This window comes from Salminus brasiliensis, chromosome 14 (assembly GCF_030463535.1).
Source record: "Salminus brasiliensis chromosome 14, fSalBra1.hap2, whole genome shotgun sequence".
In the NCBI taxonomy this organism is placed as follows: domain Eukaryota; kingdom Metazoa; phylum Chordata; class Actinopteri; order Characiformes; family Bryconidae; genus Salminus; species Salminus brasiliensis.
Window position 1 is genome coordinate 26,278,794 of NC_132891.1, and position 7,282 is coordinate 26,286,075.

Below are 7,282 nucleotides of genomic sequence, written 5' to 3' on the forward strand. Positions count from 1 at the left end.
TTTTTCCAGGCCTTGCTAAAGTGGCTGCTCTTCCTATTAACTTACATTTTTACATTCAGTTGTTTGAACTGATGCTCTTGGATTTAGCAGATGTTTAGAAATGGCTCCAGAAGACATTCCTGACTTGTGTAAATCTACAATTCTCTTTTTCAGACCTGCACTGAAATGACTTTCCTGTTGTACTGTCGAGCAAACCCTTCTGAGAATATATCACTATATATTACTAACATAAATTAGTCTTAGACATATTGAATAATTAATGTAATAATAGCTGTATAATGAAGTATGACGTATGTTTAATATTGACCCTGTATTCATCCCATTTAGTTTTTTCAAAATTTTTCCAAATTTATAATTTTTGGGGCAGTTTCTTGCTAACATATGAGAGGCTGTGGTTGAAAGAAGCACCAAAGCTCTGTCACCTACATGTACACATAGGCTGATTCAGAGACAACATCCAACAATTGTGTGACAATAAAGTCACGTCTTGTATTGATTCAGTAAGGGACAGTATATTTATTTTGAAATGAGGGACAATTTTGTAGGCTACCCTAAGTAACCCTAAATGTTAGTGTGTTTGTTTATTTGGCAGTTAGCCTAACCTGGTGATAGGCTCAGTCAGGATAGCAGGTGGACATTAGCATCTAGTCAAAGTGTGAGTCAAATAAAAAAAAGACCTTTTGCTAATGTGCAGAGTGAATCTACAGTAATATTAATAATAAAACTCAACAAAGCCATAGTATTTTAGCTCACTGTTTATATGTGTGCATAAATGTGTTATTTGGTCGGGTGACCGACACAAGCCGACTGGTTGTAGCTCAGACAGAGTAGAGGCAGGTGGAGAGGCAGGGTCACAAATACAGTTGAATGATAACTGAATTCAGTATAAAAAACCTAAGTCCCTGAATTAAGTTTTTCATATGTGCTTGTTTAGATGTTCTGTCATGAAGTACAGAAAGGTTAGAGGTCTGTGTAAATGCAAAAAGCCTCAGCTCCCATGGGGGCCCCCTGTGGGTGTCACCACCGATGTCAAAATCTAATCTACGCCTTTGATTTGGGGTGCAAGGGAAAGACTGTCCAGGCAGTTTGATTAATAATGACCTTATTGATACTGGTTGCTTCTAGTTTGCAATAGAAATTTGTGTGATCTTTCTGTATACAAGCTCAGCAGAGTGCTTCCCTAGATGTTGATGTAAATACAGCTTAATTCACCCTGATGAAGATGTGCTACAGTTGTATGATTACTACTGTTTAACACCACTAGGTGGGGTTCTGGGTTGGACTGAGCTATTTCTGTTAAGATGTGTAGAATCATTTCTTAATAAGGACATTCTAGCAAGAAAGAATCCACCAGAAATTAAAAATGGTACAAAAACACTACAGTAGATTTTGTAGAACATCAAAATCAAGAGCAGCAACAATTGGCAATAAACATGTAAAGTCTGGTCAGTGAGTTAATACCATTTATTTACCAACATTTTAACATTATTAATTAGTTTTAGTTCATTTTAATTGAAAGTAATATTAGTTTTTGATTCATTCTGAACAGAACTAGTTTTTTAAGTTCCAGCAGTGTGCAACTCAAAACAAATTTAAGGAACAGTTAACAAAAGGTTCTTCTGATACAGCATACTATATGACCAGACACTTCTAATTACTGTGTTTAGCTACTTTAGAGGCTCTCACCTAAGTAAAGGGGGCCAACTCCTTAATGTCCTTTGGTTATGAAAAAAAAACACAGGATTAGCAGATGCTTTCTTTTGGGTTTGCTATTAAGTTTGTAGTCCTAATATATGCTTCCACACCAAATCAGTTACTGCTACTTTTTTCAATAAAAACAATAATGTTAGCTGTAATCCCTGTAGTTTCCTGTAGTTAACTCTGTTAAACTCTACCCTGACAGACTGTATGCATTGAAACATAAATATACACCCACACTCATCCATGCGTGCATAAAGTATATACAATGAAAATTCTCACATGAATACAGGCAAAGCTCCATTCTTACTCCTCAAAGCCCCCTGCTTCAGATCACTTGTACAAGGTATTGTAACATTCCATACCATGTAGGGATAAACTTTCTTTCCCCTCCTCTTCTTTTTCTTTTGGCCTACAATGACTTGCAGCTCCAATCACTGAATATCTCTCATCTTGCCAGCTGAGCTTTTGATAAAACTGTGCATAATCTATGCATTCTCTAAAGAAACAGCACCTCACACTAGCACACATACACACATACATATAGTGATATATAGTGATATCACTCAATTCAAATAAGACAGACAAGTCCAATGTTTGCAGCTGATGTGGTGGTGTACCCATATCTAACTCTAGGCATTTTAGGTAGTAATACAGGGGTGTTGTAAATCTCTCAGTATTGTTAAAATTACCATAAAATGTCTGTATGTTAAATATGTTAAAATAAAAAGAGGTTGCACACTGATCAGCCATAATATTAACACCACCTCCTTATTTCTAAAGTCACTATTTATTTACCATATAAGAGAACTCTGTAATTCTATAAATACAGACTGCATCCATCTTTTTCTCTGCATACTTTGTTAGCCTCCTTTTACCCTGTTCTTTATTGGTCAGAACCCCACTGAACCACTGCAGAGCAGGTATTATTTGGGTGGTGGGTCATTCTCAGCACTGCAGTGACGCTGATATGGCGGTGGCATGTTAGTGTGTGCTTTAAAGTTTTTTTAAACACTGTGTTGACTCACTGTCCACTATATTAGACACTCCTACATAGTTGGTCCACCTTGTAGTTGTAAAGTCAGAGACAGAAGCTTATTCCTTGCTGTACAGTTTGTGTTGGTCATCCTCTAGTCATCCATCAGTAGTTACAGGATGGTGGACTATTCTCAGTGCAGCAGGGACTGGTGTTTAAAAACTCCAGCAGCACTGCTGTGTTTTATCCACCTGTGCCAGTGCGACACACAATACTAACACTCCACCACCATGAATGACCACTAATGACCCACCACCCAAAAAATAACTGCTCTGTGGTGGCCATGTGGGGTCCTGACCATTGGAAAAACAGGGTGAAAAGAGGCTAATAAAGTATACAGATGATCTACAGCCTGTAATCATAGAACTGCAATGTGCTCCTATATAGTAATATATAGTAAGTGCTGATAAAATTGAGTGTAGAAACAAGGAGGTGGTGTTAATTTTATTTATATTTACCAGACCTTGAGGGATGAAACCGGCACTAGCCGTACTGTTATTCTTCTAAAGTATACACAAGATAGACATTGTAACTAGTCCCAACAGTGGCTGATTATTAGATAATATTTATGGATTGTAATAGCACAGTGATGTATATACATTTGGGGCACAGGTCCAGTAATAGACGATCATATTTGAGATGCTGGAGTTGTTGTCCCGCCGCTTGCATGCAATCACTCAGGTTTGTGGACGGTGGAGCAGACGCCAGTGTTTCAGGGTTCTCACGTGGTTCTGCTACCCTCTGGCTCTCTCTTTTTAATTAGGCTGTTATAGTCAGACCTGCCGGGTCGTCAGCCACTCTCTGATTCTGTTCAACATTATCTGCTCTCCATAAATCCTTCTCCGAGTAAATGGCTGTCCGCTCATCCGGCCCAACCTGTTAGAAGACTGATCGCTGGGGTCCCCTTTAGTTGTGTCAGACCAGCTAGCACCCACCAGACTAACCACCAGGCTCCCCCCGCCACTCGTGTCAGACAAGCTGCACACCCTCTTACCACTGTTACCTGCCTAATGACCATGTTAAAATTTACATGGACTTTACATGAATTATTATTACCACCACCATTAACCATCACTTCTATGATCATATTAAGTCATACTAGTTCGGTGACTTTTATCAATAATTTATAAATAGTTCTGATCAGAGGAGGATGGGTCGGGTCCTATTTGTGAGTCTTGGTTCCTCCCAAAGTTTCTTCCTCCAGCTCTGAGGGAGTTTTTCATTGCCACTGTTGCCTTTGGCTTACTAACCAGGGGTCTTAGAAAGGGTTTTAATGAGAAACCTCCCAGTGCAGCATCAGATGTATTTATATTATAGGCCAAGGCTTTTTGTATGTGATATATGTGAGCAGTGAGCTCATACATCAGGAAGGTACAGTGAACCCCCTCTCTTTCACAGCTGCTCCCCTAAAGCCAGAGATTCCAGGAAAAGCCAGCTGGTAATATGAGTAAACATTAGTGTAGATTTAGTCTATATCACTCCATGCTTATCTCCACAGGATATCTAGATAAATGATTGTCCTTTCTGTAGGAATTCTGGAGATAGATTTTTTTTTTCTTTTTAATATTTCCCTGTGTGTGTGTAAGTGACTATTAATCCAATGTAACTGTAGCTGGAATTTGTATGCATGGTCAGTTGGATGGAAGGCACTCGAATGATCTGAAAGGACCTGACACGCTGACTGTGCCAGTCCTCTGCCTCATTGGCAAGTAGACTTAGACTTTAGACTTTTTTATAGGGCTATTGACTATTGAATATTTGTGCTGACCCTCAGCAAACATGTGTTTACATGTAAGTAGTAATGTTAATTAGTTTTCGACCATGTATGTATGTATGTGTGTGTGTTTCTAATGTCTTGGCACAAGTTTGTATTTGCCTTGTGATGAGATTAAGTTGTCTGACTTTAACCCCCCCCAAACCAATTATGTGTGTTACAAGTCTGAAAAGGGTCCAATGGATATATACAGTAGCATTCAAATGTGTGGGCACATTATGACCCAACTGTGAAAATTGCTATCATGCTATCACCATGCTAACTTTTGGGCACCCCAGGAGTTTTGAGTTCTCAGATAACTTTTGCCAAGATCTTAAACCTTAAGCAATATGTGAGAATTGGTATTTCTTGCTCCTGTGCTCATAGTGCAGAAATCGGCCTTCCAAGCCCAGAGAAGCAATGCTAGAAACGCTATTCTCCTTATTACAGTCAGTGGAGCATCAAATGATAAAATATTTATGGTATAAATGTTATATAATGTTACATTCATTATTTTGTTAAGACTAGGGCTTGTTCAAAGCCATCATAAGGAAGGCCACGTGGTGCCAATTTCCAAGCTTTATGAATGCTCTCATTTCTCAACTCCCAACAATTAGACTCCTTTAAGCAACTGCTAAAAATAATTGATGGACACAAAACAGGAGAAGGCTTAATGTAATTAAGAAATGACAGGAACAAGGAGATCAAGTTAATAAAAAGGTTTGCTGGAAAAAAAAACTTTAGATTTAAAGATTTAGCAGATTTAAAGAAAGATTTAGCAGACTGTGGTGTGGTGGTGTACTCTGTGCAGAAAGACCTCAAAGGCTCAAATATGATGTCCATGGAAGAATCGTCAGAAGTAAACCTGTCCTGCATCCTCCCTACAAAATCCAGCATCAAAAGAAACATTTAAACAAGCCTGATGCATGTGGGAACACTGACCCTATGGACTGATGAAGCTGTTTAATTGTACAAACAGAACATTTTGAGTGGAACGAGCAAAGGTATGTTTGAAGAAAAAGGGTGCAAAACTTCACAGAAAAACACCTCTCTAACTGTTAAGCGCAAGAGTGGATTGATCATGCTCTTGGCGAATGTTGCAGCCGGTGGAACAGGACACGTAACTGGTAGAGGGAAGAATGGATTCAATTAAATACCATGCCATGGCTCTCACAGTCCTATGACCTAAACACCACTGAAAATCTGTGTATGGACCTCAAAAGAGCAGTCCATGCAAGACAGGCCAAGAATTTCCCAAAACTCTGACCCTTTTGCGAGGAAAGAATGAGCAAAAAATTCTCACAAATAAAAATTAATCTCAACACTGAAAAGAAAATCTGGCAAACACTGAAAAGAAAATCTGGCAAAACCAAAACAGAGCTTCTCCAATATCTGTGCTATTCTGAAAGCTAGCTGACCATCTATTCATCTCTTCATCTGGACAGCAACACTATCCAGTAAAACCTGAAAATTACCATAACGTCCTTATTACAGTGCATAAAATAAAGCTATGCGTTGAACCATGAACCAGCCAATCAGAGCAGAGTAGGGCATTTCATTCTAAGACATTTTTGCTGTTACTAAATTCACATACTTACTATGTAGGCTTTAATAAACAACTTAACTTATTCATTAACTGCATTCTGTGGCATGATTACATAAATGTAGATTTATCTTAATGCCTTTTGGAAATCAGGCCGTCTATTCATGTAGGATCTAAGATGCTGCAGACAGATGTTGCGAGCACTGAAGGTGGTGTTTGCCTAAAGCTGTTCGCCCAAGCGAAATGATTTAATTGATAGGATTGTATGTGCTTTATTATTCCTCATTTGGGGATTAGTGTGTGTGTGTGTGTATGTGCATGCATGCATGCGCTCTCCATGTTTACAGTGGAAATGGCCTCATCTTGACCCTGGGAAAGGACACACAGTTGAGAATGATCTCTTCACAGTTTACATTCTGCTGGAACCATTTCCATCTTGTCTGTGCTTAGCAATTCCCACACTGGGCAGAGAGAGACACACCACACACACACACACTCCTTACTGATGTGCTTGGTTTCATCAACATTGCTTAACTCTGCTTGAGAAAGATGCCATTTTTCCTGCCCACTATATGTTTGTATGTATCATTATAACTATATAGTGTGATTCATTTTACTGTAGACTAGAACTAATGAGAATCACTTGTTGTCTAAGTTACTTGTGATATGTAGTAAGGTGAGACTGGAATAAGACTGGTTCAGAAATACCAGGAGAGGAGGTCACAAAGTGGCCCCTTGAGTGATTACTGATAGGACTGTTTCATGAGGAAAGTCATGAGAGCGAGGATCAGGTCAGTTCTGCTAAACCTCAGGCCATGAGGCAGCTGCTGAGCTGCTGGTTCCTGTGTCTGCTGAAATCCACTCGGTTAAACAAGTCTCCAAAGAGCCATTTCCACAGACCTGGCCTGTGCAGGTCAGTGGGAAGGGAAAGCAGTAGTGGCCTGCGAGATAAAGTGTACATTGTGACTGGCAATTACCCCTGCAGATGGCTTTGAGTTTACTTGAGATGTTAACCAGAACTGATCCATTTTGGTCCATTTGTGCAACTTTGCAGACAGTTTCCTGCTATGTGATGTTTTTTTTTGTTTTTTTTTCTTCCCATCTTTAAGCTTCTTGCAGACATGCAGGACCTGTAGGCCAAATGCTTTTGTGTCGGTGTAGAAAGAGTGCCGGTGATCATTCACTGTACACAACTAAAACCATGTTGGCTACTAATATAGCACTGCTTTGTGGGTTGTTTGCTGTCTTTGTA